Source organism: Lepisosteus platostomus, chromosome 5 (genome assembly GCF_059453375.1).
Source record: "Lepisosteus platostomus isolate fLepPlt1 chromosome 5, fLepPlt1.hap1, whole genome shotgun sequence".
NCBI classification, from domain to species: Eukaryota; Metazoa; Chordata; class Actinopteri; order Semionotiformes; family Lepisosteidae; genus Lepisosteus; species Lepisosteus platostomus.
The window spans coordinates 49,672,584-49,689,716 of NC_142615.1; the positions used below are offsets into that span (position 1 = coordinate 49,672,584).

Sequence of the window (17,133 nt, forward strand, 5' to 3'; positions counted from 1 at the left end):
GTGTGCAGCCCCTACCTGGATGATGCTCCAGTCTGCTCAGCACACAGCAGCTCTCAGTGGGGAGGAGAGCAGAGGGATGGAGCCAGTTCAGAGAGGGGGGTGATTAGGAGGCCATGATGGGTCAAGACCAGGGGGGGAATCAGGCCAGGATACTGGGGTAACACCCCTACTCTTCTCCAGAAACACCCCGGGATTGTTAACGAGCACAGAGAGTCAGGACCTTGGTTTGACGTCTCATCCGAAGGACGGCGCCTGTTTACAGTCCAGTGTCCCCCGTCCCTATACTGGGGCATCAGGACCCACACAGACCGCAGAGTGAGAGCGCCCCCTGCTGGCCCCACTCACACCTCTCCCAGCAGCAACTTTGGGGGGGGGGGGAGGGAAAAAACCAAAAGCTAAACAGATTTTTTTTTAAATTTTTTATTGATGCTTAACAAAAGAACAAAAATTACAAGCTTCAGTCCAGACCGGGGTCTGGGGTCCCTCAGCTTCAGTCCAGTCCAGAATGGGGCCCCTCAGCTTCAGTCCAGTCCAGTCTGGGGCCCCTCAGCTCCAGTCCAACCTGGTGTCCCTCAGCTCCAGTGCAGTCCAGACTGGGGTCCCTCAGCTTCGGTCCAGCACCGTCTGGTGTCCCTCAGCTTCGGCCCAGCACAGACTGGGGTCCCTCAGCTTCGGTCCAGCACAGTCTGGGGTCCCTCAGCTTCAGTCCAGACTGGGGTCCCTCAGCTTCGGTCCAGCACAGTCTGGGGTCCCTCAGCTCCAGTCCAGTCCAGTCTGGTGTCTCTCAGCTCCAGTCCAGTCCAGTCTGGGGCCCCTCAGCTCCAGTCCAGTCCAGTCTGGTGTTTCTCAGCTCCGGTGCAGTCCAGTCTGGTGTCTCTCAGCTCCGGTCCAGTCCAGTCTGGTGTCCCTAGGCTCCAGTCCAGTCCAGTCTGGTGTCCCTCAGCTCCTGTCCAGTCCAGTCTGGGGCCCCTCAGCTTCAGTGCAGTCCAGTCTGGCGTCCCTCAGCTCCAGTCCAGTCCAGTCTAGTCCAGTCCAGATCTTAGCTGGCACAGAACCAGGAAAGGAACCTGGAAAGAATATTGTTATTGCAGGTGTGAGGGACACAGACACAGACGTCACCATGACATCAAACAGCAAGAGGAGACTCCTCCTTGAATCACAGACACGACCGGGCGGCGCCCCCCTGTCTGCTCACCTGCACCTCCTCTTCCTCTTCTTGTCCTTCCCGGCAGCCTGCTCCTCCTCTCCCTCGCTCTTCCTCTCCTGACCCACGGTCTCCCCCGCCTCCATCGGCTCGTCCTGATCTTCTGTCTCCACTGACACGCAGCTCAGGGAGTTTAAAAAGACGCACCAGCGCTTCTGAAGCAGAGACAGGAGAGTCACGTTAAGAGTCGGACTGGACACTCCCGTACATGAACACTGCACTGAGAGAGAGAGGGGTTCATACAGACACACTGACTGGACACTGACTGGACACTGGACAGCAGTAAAGAGAGGATCAGAGATTTACCCACCTTATTTTTCTTCTGTCTCACAGGAGGTGGTGATTGGACCTCCTCCAGCTGGAGTCCGAGGAGGGAGAGAGGGGGCAGGAGAGGGACAGCACAGGGAGAGAAAGAGAGAGACAGGTGAGTCAAGTGTCCCAAGAGTACAGAGACTCTGCTGAAATCACACTCGCAGTGAGTGACACCGACACTAACCAGCCTCAGGACAGCACTGCTAGAGCACCACAACCCAGACTCAAGCACATCACAGCACAGATCAAACAGCAATATCTCACACACTGGGACACACACACACAAACACAACATAAACTGGAATGCTACAGAACCTTAAACAGACAATACACACTAGCTGAATATTTGACCAAAATAAAAAATAACAAACAGAAACAGACCCTGACGAAGTACAGGCTCAGTGACCACAACCTGGCCATAGAAACTGGGCGACACAGGCAGACCTGGCTGCCCAGAGAGGACAGGCTGTGCTCCCACTGCCAGCGGGGAGAAATAGAGACAGAGGTGCACTTCCTACTGCACTGTGACAGATACTCTGGGATTAGAGAAACATTCTTCCCGAAATTCAGGAATCTAATCCCAGAGTTCCCACACCTGCCAGAATCACAACAGGTCCCAATCCTACTGGGAGAGGGAGGAGGGAACTCAGTTGATCTGGCAGCCCAGTATGTGATCTCCTGTCACAGCCTGAGGAACAGTGAGTCTGTCTCCCAATAATGCTCCAGCCGCCTACAGTATATGTCAATATTTTATAATATGTCTTTGTTGTAAATGTCTGTAACATGTCTGCTTTACGCAGAGAGTGGCGGGGGTTGGATGTCAAGGCCTGACGATACCGCATTACGCAGAGAGTGGAGGGGTGGGATGTCAGGGCCTGACGACACTGCTTTATGCAGAGAATGGAGGGGTGGGTGTCAGGGCCATACGACACTTCTTTATTCAGAGAGTGGAGGGGGTGGGATGTCAGGGCTAGATGACACTGCTTTACACAGAGAGTGGAGAGGTGGGTGTCAAGGCTATACGACAGTGCTTTCCGCAGAGAGTGGTGGGGGTGTGATGTCAGGGCCATACGACAGTGCCTTACACAGAGAGTGGTGGGGGTGGGATGTCAGGGCCATATGACACTGCTTTACACAGAGAGTGACGGGGGTGGGATGTCAGGGCTTGACGACACTGCTTTATGCAGAGAGTGGAGGGGTGGGTGTCAGGGCTATACGACAGTGCTTTCGGCAGAGAGTGGTGGGGGTGTGATGTCAGGGCCATACGACACTTCTTTACGCAGGGAGTGGCAGGGGTGGGATGTCAGGGCCTGACGATACTACTTTACACAGTTAGTGGTGGGGGTGGGATGTCAGGGCCATACGACACTTCTTTACGCAGAGAGTGGCAGGGCTTGACGACACTGCTTTATGCAAAAAATGGAGGGGTGGGTGTCAGGGCTATATGACAGTGCTTTCCGCAGAGAGTGGCGGGGGTGGGATATCAGGGCCTGACAACACAGCTTAACGCAGAGTGTGGAGGGGAGGGTGTCAGGGTTATACGGCAGTGCTTTATGCAGAGAGTGGCGGGGGAGGGATGTCAGGGCTTGACAACACTGCTTTATGTAGAGAGTGGAGGGGAGGGTTTCAGGGCCATAAGACACTGCTTTATGCAGAGAGTGGAGGGATTGGTGTCAGGGCCATATGACACTACTTTACACAGAGAGTGGCGGGAGTGGGATGTCAGGCCCTGACGATACTACTTTACGTAGACAGTGGCGGGGGTGGGATGTCAGGGCCTGACGACACTGCTTTATTCAAAGAGTGGAGGGGTGGGTGTCAGGGCTATACGACAGTGCTTAATGCAGAGAGTGGAGGGTTGGGTGTCAGGGCTATACGACAGTGCTTTCCGCAGAGACTGGTGGGGGTGTGATGTCAGGGCCATACGACACTTCTTTACGCAGGGAGTGGCAGGGGTGGGATGTCAGGGCCTGACGATACTTATTTACGCAGAGAGTGGCAGGGGTGGGATGTCAGGGCCTGAAGATACTGCTTTTCGCAGAGAGCGGAGGAGGTGGGATTCGACCTCTCAGTGGGGCCAGCAGGGGGCCTGCGGTCTGTGAGGGGTCTTAATGCCCCAGTGTAGTGACGGGGGACACGATCTGGCCCACCAGCGACGAGCAGGTTACCAGATCTAGACAAAGGGGGCAACTCTTAGTCGTATGAGCTTAGTCACACATCGCAGCGATTAAAAAAACAAAACAAACATATTATGTCTGTTACTAACGACTTTTTTTTCCTACATTGAAAGTCTCTTTCCCGGGTGATTTTCTAGCGCGACTGGGGCTCTTCATTTCTCCTCGGTGTCTCATCGCGGGCGGATTTGAAACAGACCACAGAAGGTGGTCACACACTATATTATTATTGAGAGACAGGCTCACTGTCTGTACCTCAGGCTGGGACAGTAGATCACACTGTATTATTATTATTGAGAGACAGGCTTACTCTCTGTTCCTCAAGCTGAGACAGGACATCACATACTGTATTATTATTGATTGACAGGCTCACTGTTCCTCAGGCTGGGACAGGAGATCACACACTGTATTATTATTATTGAGAGACAAGCTCACTGTCTGTTCCTCAGGCTGGGACAGAGGATCACACACTGTATTATTATTATTTAGAGACAGGCTCACTGTCTGTTCCTCAGAGTTGGACAGGAGATCCCACACTGAATTATTATTATAGAGAGACAGGCTCACTGTATGTTCCCCAGGCTGGGTCAGGAGCTCACACAGTATTATTATAATTATTGAGAGACAGTCTCACTGTCTGTTCCTCAGTCTGGGACAGGAGATCACACACTGTATTATTATTATTGAGAGACAGGCTCACTGTCTGTTCCCCAGGCTGGGACAGGAGATCCCACACTGTATTATTATAATTATTTAGAGACAGACTCACTGTCTTTTCCTCGGTCTGGGACAGATGGTCACACACTGTATTATTATTGAGACAGGCTCACTGTCTGTTCCTCAATCTGGGACAGTAGATCACATTGTATTATTATTATTAATATTATTGAGAGTCTGGCACACTGTTCCCCAGGCTGGGACAGGAGATACCACACTGTATTATTATTATTTTGAGACAGGCTCACTGTTTGTTCCTCAGGCTGGGACAGGAGATCACACACTGTATTATAATTATTGAGAGAGAGGCTCACTGTCTGTTCATCAGACTGGGACAGGAGATCCCACACTGAATTATTATTATTGAGAGACAGGCTTACTCTCTGTTCCTCAGGCGGAGACAGGACATCACATACTGTATTATTATTGATTGACAGGCTTATTGTTCCTCAGGCTGGGACAGGAGATCAGACACTGTATTATTATTATAGTGAGACAGGCTCACTGTATATTCCCCAGGCTGGGACAGGAGGTCATACATTATATTATTATTATAGAGAGACAGGCTCACTGTATGTTCCACAAGTTGAGACAGGAATTCACACATTATTATTATTATTGAGAGACAGACTCACTGTCATTTCCTCAGTCTGGGACAGTTGGTCACATACTGTATTATTATTATTGAGAGACAGGCTCACTGTTCCTCATGCTGGGACAGTAGATCACACTGTATTATTATTACTGAGAGTCTGGCTCACTGTTCCCCAGGCTGGGACAGGAGATCACACACTGTATTATTATTATTGACAGGCTGAAGGTCTGTTCCTCAGAATGGGACAGGAGATCACACATTGTATTATTATTATTGAGAGACAGGCTCACTGTCTGTTCCTCAGGCTGGGACAGAGGATCACACACTGTATTATTATTGAGAGACAGGCTCACTCTCTGTTCCTCAGGCTGGGACAGGAGATCACACATTGGCTTGTTATTGAGAGGCAGGCTCACTGTCTGTTCCTCAGGCTGGGACAGGAGATCACACGCTGTATTATTATTATTGAGAGACAGGCTCATTGTCTGTTTCTCAGGCTGGGACAGGAGATCACACACTGAATTACTATTATTGACAGATAGGCTCACTCTGTCTTCGCTTGGGCTTGAACAGGAGATCACACACTGGATTATTATTATTGAGAGAGGCTCACAGTCTGTTCCTCAGGCTGGGACAGGAAATCACACACTCTATTATTATTATTGAGAGACAGGCACACTGTCTGTTCCTCAGGCTAGGGTAGGATATCACACACTGTATTATTAGTATTGAGAGAAAGCCTCAGTGTTCCCCAGGCTGGGACAGGAGTTCAAACTGTATTATTATTATTATTATTGAGAGACAAGCTCACTGTTCCTCAGGCTGGGACAGGAAATGACACACTGTATTATTATTATTGAGAGACAAGCTCACTGTTCCCCAGGCTGGGACAGGAGGTCATACTCTGTATTATTATTATTGAGAGACAGGCTCACTGTCTGTTCCTCAGGCTGGGACAGGAGATCACAAACTGTATTATTGTTATAGAGAGACCTGCTCTTTCCTGACTGTTCCTTAGGCTGGGACAGCAGATCATAATCTGCTTTATTATTATTGAGAGACTGGCTCATTCTTGTCTGTTCCTCAGGTTGGGAAAGGAGATCACACACTGTATTATTATTATTGAGAGACGGGCTCACTGTCTGTTCCTCTGACTGGGGCAGGAAATGACACACTGTATAATTAGTATTGAGAGACAGGCTCAGTGTTCCCCAGGCTGAGACAGGAGATAACACTGTATTATTATTATTGAGTATCTGGTTCACTGTTCCCCAGGCTGGGACAGGAAATCACACACTGTATTATTATTATTGAGAGACAGACTCACTGTCTGTTCCTCAGGCTGGGGCAGGATATCACACACTGTATTATTAGTATTGAGAGACAGCCTCAGTGTTTGCCAGGCTTGGACAGGAGATCACACACTGTATTATTATTATTGAGATACAGACTCACTGTCTGTTCCTCCTGCTGGGACTGGAGATCACACACTGTTCTATTATTACTGAGGGACATGCTCACTGTTTGTCCTTCAGACTGGGACAGGACATTCCACACTAGGTTATCATTATTGAGAGACAGGCTCGCTGTCTATTCCTCAGGCTAGTACAGGAGATCACGCACTGTATTATTATTATTTAGATACAGGCTCACTGTGTGTTCCTCAGGCTGGGACAGTAGATCACACTGTATTATAATTATTGAGAGGCTGACTCACTGTTTCCCAGGCTGGGACAGGAGATCACACACTGTATTATTATTGAGAGACAGGCTCACTGTCTGTTCCTCTGGCTGGGGCAGGGAATCACACACTGTATTATTAGTATTATTAAGAGACAGGCTCGCTGTCTACTCCACAGGCTGGGACAGGATATCACACACTGTTGAAGTGTTCTCTCACGAGGCACCAGTTCTGTAGGGGTTTGGGCATTAACTGGGACAATTATTTTTGTGGCAGTAAATCACAAAATTGATTCTTTTAATGGTCTTAGAATCCAACCATGCGACATAACTCAAACAACGCACACACAGGTACAAATACACAAGGATACATTTGTTAATATATAGAATATGCATGCAAACCTAACAGATCTTATCGTATGGGTTATCAGAATACAAAAGATATAAATTCATTCAGTTACAAAGAGTTACACATATCAAGAGGACATAAGTTCGGTATATCATTCATTTAGACCATTAGACCATTTCGTAATTGAACTTGTTTACAACTTCTACATGAGATACTCAAAACAAGTACATAACCCTTAGGAATTAAATTGATATCAACTGGTTGGGAGCAGTAATGCAATAAGGTTGAATACTCACTGCCGGGGCATCCCTTTTCTCACTGTTTCCGTAGTACAGCGGTTATCACGTTTGCCTCACACGCGGAAAAATCCCCGGTTCGAACCCGGACGGGAACAGCCTCTTTTTGCACGCTCCTGTACTTCACAGAGGTCTTGAGTGAGCGCTCATGCCGCAACACAGGAAGGCTGGAGCAGGTGGCTGTGGGCTCTGCGCACCGCCGAAATAGCTCAGTTGGGAGAGCGTTAGACTGAAGATCTAAAGGTCCCTGGTTCGATCCCGGGTTTCGGCAATTTGTTTCATCACGCCCTTTGTTCCTCTCTCCAGCGCCCCCTGCCTAAAGTGACGCGTCCCTTTCTCAGCCCGAAACGCAAGCGAGACACCAGCAGCGGTCCCTGCAGGTTTCCGTAGTGTAGCGGCTATCACGTTCGCCTAACACGTGCAAGGTCCCCGGTTCGAGACCGGGTGGAAACAGCCTTGTTTTGCACGCTCCTGTACTTCACAGAGGTCTTGAGCGACCGGTCATTTGTTCCCAATGTGTTTCCGGTGCCTTCATGCACTCTTGTACCAAACGCACGTTCCTTCTGTACGCGGAGCCGATCATTTGCAATTGGGCTGTGCCGACAGACCAGGACGAGCTCTGTCGGCTCAAAAGCAGCGCAGGACCTGCAAGAACAACAGAAAGATTAGCATCCAGCGGGGGCCTCTTAGTGAGCCCAAGATCTCATCAAGAATCGGCTCCAGCAACAGGGCTGGGCACATTGTTCCATTCTCCAACAACTCTCGTTGTAAACAAGTCCCTCCTGGTCTCTGCTTGAATTGCACTTTCCTGCATTTGCTTTGGTGTAACTGGCTTCCCCTGCATGGGCGAATGTGAAGAAGATCCTTAGTAAGTCATTGAAGAAAACCGAGAAGAGGTCGAGTGGCCTCTGTCGTTCATCAACAATCCAGTCAGGCAGTACTCCTCTGTAAAGCGCCGTTCGTTCACATCGATTGGCTTTTTTTTGCCTTCATTTGTGCATGTAGTAAAAGCAGACGCCCCTATTCTACCAACTCGTATACATCGACCCTTCGACACTCTGAGTGACACCTCTTGCGTTTTCTCATATTTATGTAGTTTGCTTGCATGATGCCCGGAACAGCGGGGTTGTGCGCTCCCATATGGTCTAGCGGTTAGGATTCCTGGTTTTCACCCAGGTGGCCTGGGTTCAACTCCCGGTATGGGAACGTGTCAGTTTTGAATCCTGCTTTCCAAAAGATCACCACCGTGTACGAAGGAGCCGCATTAAAACTACTCGAACGTGCAAAACGTGCGAGAAGAGGGGGCGCTTGTTTCCAGCCGAAACTTCTCGCGTGTGAGACGAGCTGATCATCGCTGCAGGAGGTGGGAAGGTTACTCTGGTAGACAGGGCTGACCTTCGGCAATAAGTTTTATACAAGATGATATTTGCACTTTCTGGAGAGGCGATTTTCTCCACTTCAGTAGCCCGATTTCGTCGATTGCGTGGAGAGGGCTGTAGAATGTGGCGCCTCCTTTCCTGCTCCGTCCATGACAGGCGTGCTGGTCTCTGGAGAGAGAGCACGGTCCATCAGCGCACTCCAATAAAGGCACTGGAAGCAGCTGAATCGCATTGACGAAGCTCAGTGCTGGGCCGCTGGGCACTTCTTACCACCGTTTCCGTAGTGTAGTGGTTATCACGTTCGCCTCACACGCGAAAGGTCCCTGGTTCGAAACCGGGCGGAAACAGACTTCTTTTGTCGCCACGCACAAAAGGGGATTGGGGATTCGCCTAGCACTGTGATCGTACAGACCCACTCACCTCTTAGTGTGGCGGGATCTGCACAGTGCATGTCACAGCGCATCCTGCTTTCACTTCAATGCGCGTCCTGATGTACCCCGGTCTTCCGCGTGACAGGTGGGGACAGGTGACAGGTCCGCGTGACAGGTCCTATACTAACGAGGAAGACATCGCTCTCTCCAAACCCCGGTATCGTGTCCCGACCCACCGTGCTGGAAGGCGACGTGTGCTGTGATTCCTTTACGGAGCAGAAATGACAACCGAGGAGCCGAGAGATCATTTCAGCATTTCGCGTCTGAACGGAAAACACAAACGACCAACTCGGAATGACTTGCCTTTGACGCTTATCAAAGCGTTCTTTGTGCATCGAACAGACCCACTCACCTCTTAGTGTGGCGGGATCTGCACAGTGCATGTCGCAGCGCTTCCTGCTTTCACTTCAATGTGCTTCCTGATGTCGAGTCGTGTGCCGTGCGGAGGCTCTGAAAGCGAGAGCAATGAAAAGGTGCACGACGCTGTGAAAGAAAACAGAGAAGTGAAAGGCAGTCCTTTCTCTAAGGAGGTGAAAGAAAAGCTACTCCCCGTCGGGGAATCAAACCCCGGTCTCCCGTGTGACAGGCGGGGATACTTGCCACTATACTAACGAGGAAGACGTCGCACGCCCCGACCCCCGGCATCGTGTCCCGACCCAGCGTGCTGGAAGGCGACGCGTGCTGTGATTCCTCTACGGAGCAGAAATGACAACCGAGGAGCCGAGAGAACATTTCAGCATTTCGCGTCTGAACGGAAAACACAAACGACCAACTCGGAATGACTTGCCTTCGAGGCTTTTCAAAGTCTTCTTTGTGGACGACGACTGCACCGCCTAGCAGATACAAATGGGTTGTACAACTTTGAACTAGCAAATGGAAGAGGGCTAAGCCCCCTCTCTTTTAGCCCAGGTTCGATCTGTCTCCCAGAATCACCAGGGCGCACGCACACACACACACCCGTGCCGTTGAAGTGCTCTGCTTCATTTCTAAGGGCAACTCAACATTCACTCCTACCCCGAGTGCAGAAAAGACAGCGTCCGCAGCAACAACAGCTCAGGTCTCTGCACAGGAGCTAAGCTGCCCCCATCTCCCCTGCTCTGCGGCTCCTGCGGAGTGGAGTCCAGCCTGGAGCCGTGTTTGCAGGCGGCAGCTCCCCGCGCTATGTCTGTGCGTCGTGTCCAAGAGCTCCTGGGAGGAAGAGAGAGCCCTCCCACTCGGGGGCTTTTCCATGGTCTGTGTGAGGAGGGGCGGGTGTGTCCAGTAGCTTATCGAGCGGAAGCCTGGGGCGGCGGAGAGCTGTGATTGTGCAGACCTTGAGGTGTCACCTCTTTGTCTGCTTTCCCGCCCCCCCTCCGCCCGAGCTCTGCTCCAAAGTAGCCCGGCAACCCCTCACACCTGCACGTGTCACAACCTAAGGTGTGGTCATGAGACACCCATGGGGTGTCGTTCCTTTCTTGCTAATTGTTTCCTGCCCGTCACAGGCAGGAGTCCATGCGAGGAAGATGCGCTGGACAGAGCTCAGAGGGCGCACCTGGGTGGCTTTCCTTCTGAGTGACGTTCCTGCAACACTCTCCCGCTCCTCTTGGTGCGCTCATGCCGCAACACAGGAAGGCTGGAGCAGGTGGCTGTGGGCTCCGCGCACCGCCGAAATAGCTCAGTTGGGAGAGCGTTAGACTGAAGATCTAAAGGTCCCTGGTTCGATCCCGGGTTTCGGCATTTTGTTTCATCACGCCCTTTGTTCCTCTCTCCAGCGCCCCCTGCCTAAAGTGACGCGTCCCTTTCTCAGCCCGAAACGCAAGCGAGACACCAGCAGCGGTCCCTGCAGGTTTCCGTAGTGTAGCAGCTATCACGTTCGCCTAACGTGCGCAAAGTCCCTGGTTCGAGACCGGGTGGAAACAGCCTTGTTTTGCACGCTCCTGTACTTCACAGAGGTCTTGAGCGACCGGTCATTTGTTCCCAATGTGTTTCCGGTGCCTTCATGCACTCTTGTACCAAACGCACGTTCCTTCTGTACGCGGAGCCGATCATTTGCAATTGGGCTGTGCCGACAGACCAGGACGAGCTCTGTCGGCTCAAAAGCAGCGCAGGACCTGCAAGAACAACAGAAAGATTAGCATCCAGCGGGGGCCTCTTAGTGAGCCCAAGATCTCATCAAGAATCGGCTCCAGCAACAGGGCTGGGCGCATTGTTCCATTCTCCGACCACTCTCAGTGTAAACAAGTCCCTCCTGGTCTCTGCTTGAAATGCACTTTCCTTCGTTTGCTTTGGTGTAACTGGCTTCCCCTGCATGGGCGAATGTGAAGAAGATCCTTAGTAAGTCACTGAAGAAAACCGAGAAGAGGTCGGAGTGGCCTCTGTCGTTCATCAACGATCCAGTCAGGCAGTACTCCTCTGTAAAGCGCCGTTCGTTCACATCGATTGGCTTTTTTTTGCCTTCATTCATGCAAGTAGTAAAAGCAGACGCCCCTCTAGGGAGCCTGTCAGTACCCGGAGTTTTCCCCTTCTGTAAGCTCCAAATAGCCTCTCAGCTCTTCTACTGTCAAATCCTCCTCAAGTACTTCCCTATCTTCTTCACTCAAAATGTTTTCTAGCTTTGAGGTAAAAAAATGAATTTCTTCATCCTTTACCTCTGTAGAGCTGTACAGTCTTGTGTAGAAGTGTCACGCCCTATGCAGCCAGAGGGCGGTCCTTCCCTGTCCTGTCTCTTGTTTCTGGTCTGCTGTCTTTCCTGTCCCTCTCTTTCCCTTTGGCTAAATATTTCCGGGTCTTGCACTCTGTCCTCGCTCAGCACTGACGTTTGGATGTCCTGAGACCTGCCTAGCACCAGGGCGCCCCACATCCGCTCCCTGAGGGCACAGGTTTCTATACGGCATTCCTGAACTATTTGCACTAATGAGCCCGGGCCTTTTTCCCGTCTCGCCGCTACGCATATGGGTCTTTTTCCGCCCTCCTGCTACCTACGGTTAGGCCCCTTGGACGTCCGTGACAAGAAGGCCTCAATGCAGGAGAGGATAGCACTCAGCTCTGTACTCTCTCTTCCCTCCTCATCAACTACACTTTCCATGACAGACTTGGAGCCTACCACTTTCCTGAAAAAGAAGCGAGTACACTTCTCATTTTCTTCCAAGAACTGCACTCAGCTTCTTAACAGCACTCCTCGACTACTTTCTTCCGCTATGCTCCAGACATCCTTTTTTAAAAGGGTGATATCCTCGAGCACATCGAAGCCACTGTGCAGCATCGTGTAGAGACGCTGCAGCTGCCTCTGTTTCCTGGCTAACACTCCTCTCCGTCTGGCAGCCTTCCTTCCCTCAGCCATGAAAAAGACCCTCGTCCTCACCTTCACCTCCTCCCACCATCCTCCTACTGACCCATACAGACACTGCAAGGACAGCCACTGTGATAGTTTCTCCTTGTAGCAGGATACTACCCCGTCATTCTCTAGCAGCTTTGTGTTGAGTTTCCAGAGGCCTGGGCCAAAGAAAGTCCCGCCCTGGAGTTCCACTCTACACCCTAAAGCTTGATGATCTGAGAAGAAGACAGGCTGAAGAGTGACCCCAACAACTTTCACTCTCTCTGAGGCAAAGCAATGGTCAGTTCTGGAGCTGCTATTCCTCCCTGACCATGTATATCCTGCTGTTGTGGGATATATACATCTATATGTGTCTGAGAGTTTTAAGTCTTGAACTAAGTTTTGCAGGGCCAGTGAGCTGGAATCCAATTTTATCGGCCTTTTGGCTAAGATCAAGTTCAAGTGGCATGCCCGCAGTTCCTGTCTTTCCAAAGTTCTAGAAGGCGATCGAAGATCCTGAAGAGTGCTTGAGCTGGTATCGCCCTAGGTTGAGCCTAGGGGGTTAAGGCCAAGCAGCAGCTGAGCTGGGTGGGATCCGGCAGCAACGTTCTCTCTCTCTGCTCTCTCCTCTCCCCTCCCCCTTTCTCTTGCTCCGCCTCCTTGGCCTCTTGGCTGGGAGTAGGTACTCGTGGCCTGCCCGCAGTGCTTGCTTTCTTCCTCGAGACTCGGAAGCGCTATCCGCTTCTTCTCTCTCTCTCTGCCTCCTTGGCCTCTTGGCGGGGAGTAGGTACTCGTGGCCTGCCCGCAGTTCTTAGTTTCTTCCTGGAGACTCGGAAGCATTATCCGCTCCCTCTCTCTCTCTCCTCCTGCGCCTGCACCTAGCTGGGCTTTGCCCACAAGGACAAAGGCCAGGGCTCCCTCGCTGCTCCTTTAGCAGCTAAACCCTCCTCTCCACAGGACCTTGCTCTCTCTCTTTCTCTCCTTTTTTCTTTTTTCTCCTTTCCAGATGGCAGACAAGAAGACACTGATCCGGTTCCACTGGACCAAGAAAACAGAGACGATGCCAACTGTGAAATCCTTTTTCATTACCTTCCTGAGAGGGATCCTGCAGTTGGTGGCCGGAGATCTCTACTGCCTGCAAGACAACAAGGCAGAGAGATACATGGAGGCCTACATGGCCACGGACGCCTCATATGAAAAGGCAACGAAAATGATCAGAGAAAAAGGTAAGCACCCCGGTTTCTCTGATTTCAGGCCGGAGCCTATGAGGAAGACAAACCAGAGGACCATCACAGTCCTCACATACAACCCCTATGAACCAATGGAACTGGTAACAGCGTACCTAGGGAGGTATGTAACTGTGGTGGGCAAACCGACGGAGATCAGGGACAGTTGCGGCGTCTGGTATGGCAAACGCCAGTACCGAGTCCTCCTGAAAGAGGACCCAGAGGGCGTCGACGGTTTCCAGCACCCCCCGGCCCGCTTCAACATCGGAGCCGACAGGGGGTACCTTTACTACCCCAGGATGCCACAAGGAGAACACGTGTGACATCGTCAGATGTCACAACTGTAACAAAGAGGGGCACCTCCTTCACCAATGCAAGGTAAGCAAACCTTCATTTGCGCAGGTGGTGGAAGCCGGCGGGCAGAAACCGGTCTCAAGACAAAGGGAGAGAGGTGAGAACAAAGAACCCGCACCTCCCCCGCAGAGAACCGAAACTGCCGAGGCCACACCCCCAGCTGCACCAGTGCCACAAGATGGCTGCCAGGACGACGGACAAAATGGCCGACCGGAGAAAGGGCCCTAATAACTCCCAGCAAGAAGGGAAAGAGAAAGCGGGAGAAGAGATGCAGGGCGGATCCACCTTCGGAAGGACAAAAGAAAAGAGTGGTAAGGGAGAACCGTTTCCTCGTCCTAGAGGAAACGGAACTTTCTTCCCCCGAGGCCCAGTAACAACCGGAGGAGGCAGCCCAGGAAATGGAAACCCTCCCCCCCAAGGCCCAAAGACGACAGGAAGTGACAGCCCAGGAAACAGAACCCCCCTCCCCCGAGTCCCACGGACAACAGGAGGAGGCAGCCCAGGAAGAGGTAACCCCCTCCCCCGAGGCCCAGGAACAACAGGAAGAGGCAGCCCAGGAAGTGGAGCCCCCTTCCCCCGAGGCCCAGGAGCAACTGGAGGTCCCCGAAACTCCTGGAGAAAGGGAAGAAAAAACCCTTCCCAAAGTGGTGGCGGAGAGTATCCTCGAGGAAGACGAGGATTACTTTGAAGCCGCCCTGGAGCCGGGACTGATGGTAGGGCTGGACCTGTCCAGCATGTTTACCTTTCAGTCCCCAGCGAGACCTGGAGGGAGCCCAGCATATTCCCCCCAGGACCCAGACAAGAGGAGCTACATCTAGGCTAAACAGTGCCCAGATGTAGACTCCCAAGTTTTCCACTGTAAGCACAAAGAGAGGAGGTTCAACTTTCACTTGTTTAATCATGATTGTGAAACTTACCTTTCTAACAACTAAGGTGAGAGGGCTAATAGACCCGTTGAAAAGACGGGGAGTTTTTCATGATCTGGCCTCTCAGTTTGTTTCTTACAGGAGGTCCACCTGAAGGATGAAAGCGACAAGCTGACATTCACCAGGGAATGGATGAAGGGAGAATCATGCTGGAGTGTAGGAGGGGTCCACTCTTCCGGAGTGGGAATCCTCCTCGGAAACCCAGAGATGACGCTGGTTTCCTCCTTCCCGGTGGTGCAGGGCCGGATCCTGGTCGCACACATCGACTGGAGGGGGCAGAAGTTGAGAGCAATTAACGTCTATGCTCCAACAGAACCCTCTATCCTGAAGGAAGTGTTTGCTGACCTGGCCAGCTGCTGCACCACCAACAGACAGGTGGTGCTTGGCGGGGACTTCAACGTCGACCGGGAGAAGGGGAGCGACGCTAGCTCGGCAGAGCTGGAATCGCTACTTAAGCAGTTCTCCCTAGTAGACGGCTTCAGACGGTGTCGCCCTAACGACGCCGGAACAACCTGGAAAAACTCCCGGGGAGTGTGCAGCCGCCTGGACTACATCTTCCTGCACACGACCTGCTCCCTGGAGTCGGCGACGGTGTCCCCGGCGTGGTATTCCGACCACGAGCGCTTGACGGTGGTGGCTAACACCAGCCTGCCGGCATTTGGTCGTGGGTACTGGAAGCTGAACCGGGAGATACTGGAGGAAGACGACTTCAGGGCACTGTTCCGGAAAGACTACGCGAGCTGGGGCGATCTGAGAGACGGCTACAGCTCCGTGGTGGAATGGTGGGAGTCAGTGAAAGACAGGACCCGAACCCTGGCGCAGACGTACTGCAGACGGAAGGTGGCCAGGGAGAGGAAGGAAGCTGCACGACTCCAGAGACAACTAGAGGAGGAGTACAGCTCGGCTAACGGGGGAGGAGCCTTCAATTCAGCCCGGGCACAGGACCTGAAGGAGAGGCTCCGCAAACTCAATCAGGTCCGAGGAGCCCAGAAAAAGAGGGTGATCCACGGCCTGAGACGGGGAGATGGAGAGGAAGTGCTGGACGAGAGCGACAAGGTAGAAGCGGCCACCGCTTTCTACACGGAGCTCTTTTCAGAAAAGCAGACGGAGGTGGAGGCAGGCGATGCTTTTCTGGAGGAGCTGAAGGCACGAGTACCTGAGGAGGTGAGGGAGGACTTGGAGGGTCCGATCGCGGCCGAGGAGCTGAAGGCGGCGCTCTTGTCCATGGAGAATGGCAAGGTGCCAGGGCCGGACGGAATCCCCAAGGAATTCTACACCTGCTTCTGGGACACCCTGGCGGCAGATCTGGTGGAAGTGGCGCAGGAGATTTTCCGCTGGGTGAAACTCGGAGACACCATGAGGGAGGGCATCATCTCCCTGCTCTTCAAGAGCCCTTAGCAGAGACGGTGTGACGGGACCCTGGAGATACCGGGAGGCGCGGGGGAAACCCAGAAGATCTCCCAGTACGCCGACGACACGACGCTGTTCCTGAGGTCGGACAGGGGGTTGAGGAGGGCCCTGCAGGTCATGGAGCAATACTCCAGAGCCTCGGGGTCGAAACTCAACCGCCAAAAGAGCAAACTGAAGTTCTTCGGGCCCTGGAAGTACAGGACGACGGCGCCGGAGGGTCTCGTGCTCTGCACGGAGCCCCTCAAAATACTGGGGGTTTCCTTCCAGAGCCAGGACAACGAGACCAACAACTAGACCAAGAGGATCGCCAAGGTGAACGCGAAGCTGGGTCTGTGGAAAACGCGGTCGCTGTCCTACACAGGGAAAGTGATGGTGTTAAAAGCAGACATCCTGCCGGCTTTGGTTTACCTGGCGGTGGTGTACACGCTGCCGGCCAGACTCAGACGAGCGCTGCAAGGGATGATCTTCGGCTTCGTCTGGGATGGCAAGTATGAGTACATCACGGATGTGTCAGCCGGTCGAGGAAGGGGGTCGAGATGTCCCACATTTCCCCATGAAACTCGACTGCATCTTCTACTGCAACCTCTGTCGGGCGCTGCGGGAGCCTATCAGACCTCAGGAGGAGGACGAAGCGCCTAGTCGCCAAATGGGGTTTCCCCACGGCGAGGGAGCGCTGGAAAGGACTTTGGGCCCTATACAGGGATTAAAGGACAATAGCAAGTGCTAGGTTTGGAGGGACTCTGTTAATTGCGCAAATTCGCCCCCACTTGCAAAGATTGATAACGGAC

General features: G+C 52.4%; 4 non-coding genes across 4 annotated transcripts; all 4 read left to right on the top strand.

Moving 5' to 3' along the window:
- The first annotated feature begins 7,525 nt into the window (after positions 1 to 7,525).
- Positions 7,526 to 7,598, top strand: trnaf-gaa (transfer RNA phenylalanine (anticodon GAA)). The gene has a single exon. It is a non-coding gene; the product is annotated as a tRNA-Phe (tRNA).
- An 863-nt stretch (positions 7,599 to 8,461) lies between these two features.
- On the top strand, positions 8,462 to 8,533 carry trnae-uuc (transfer RNA glutamic acid (anticodon UUC)). Its single transcript has one exon. It is a non-coding gene; the product is annotated as a tRNA-Glu (tRNA).
- A 447-nt stretch (positions 8,534 to 8,980) lies between these two features.
- trnav-cac (transfer RNA valine (anticodon CAC)) lies at positions 8,981 to 9,053 on the top strand. The gene has a single exon. It is a non-coding gene; the product is annotated as a tRNA-Val (tRNA).
- Positions 9,054 to 10,780: 1,727 nt separating this feature from the next.
- On the top strand, positions 10,781 to 10,853 carry trnaf-gaa (transfer RNA phenylalanine (anticodon GAA)). Its single transcript has one exon. It is a non-coding gene; the product is annotated as a tRNA-Phe (tRNA).
- The last annotated feature ends 6,280 nt before the right edge of the window (positions 10,854 to 17,133 follow it).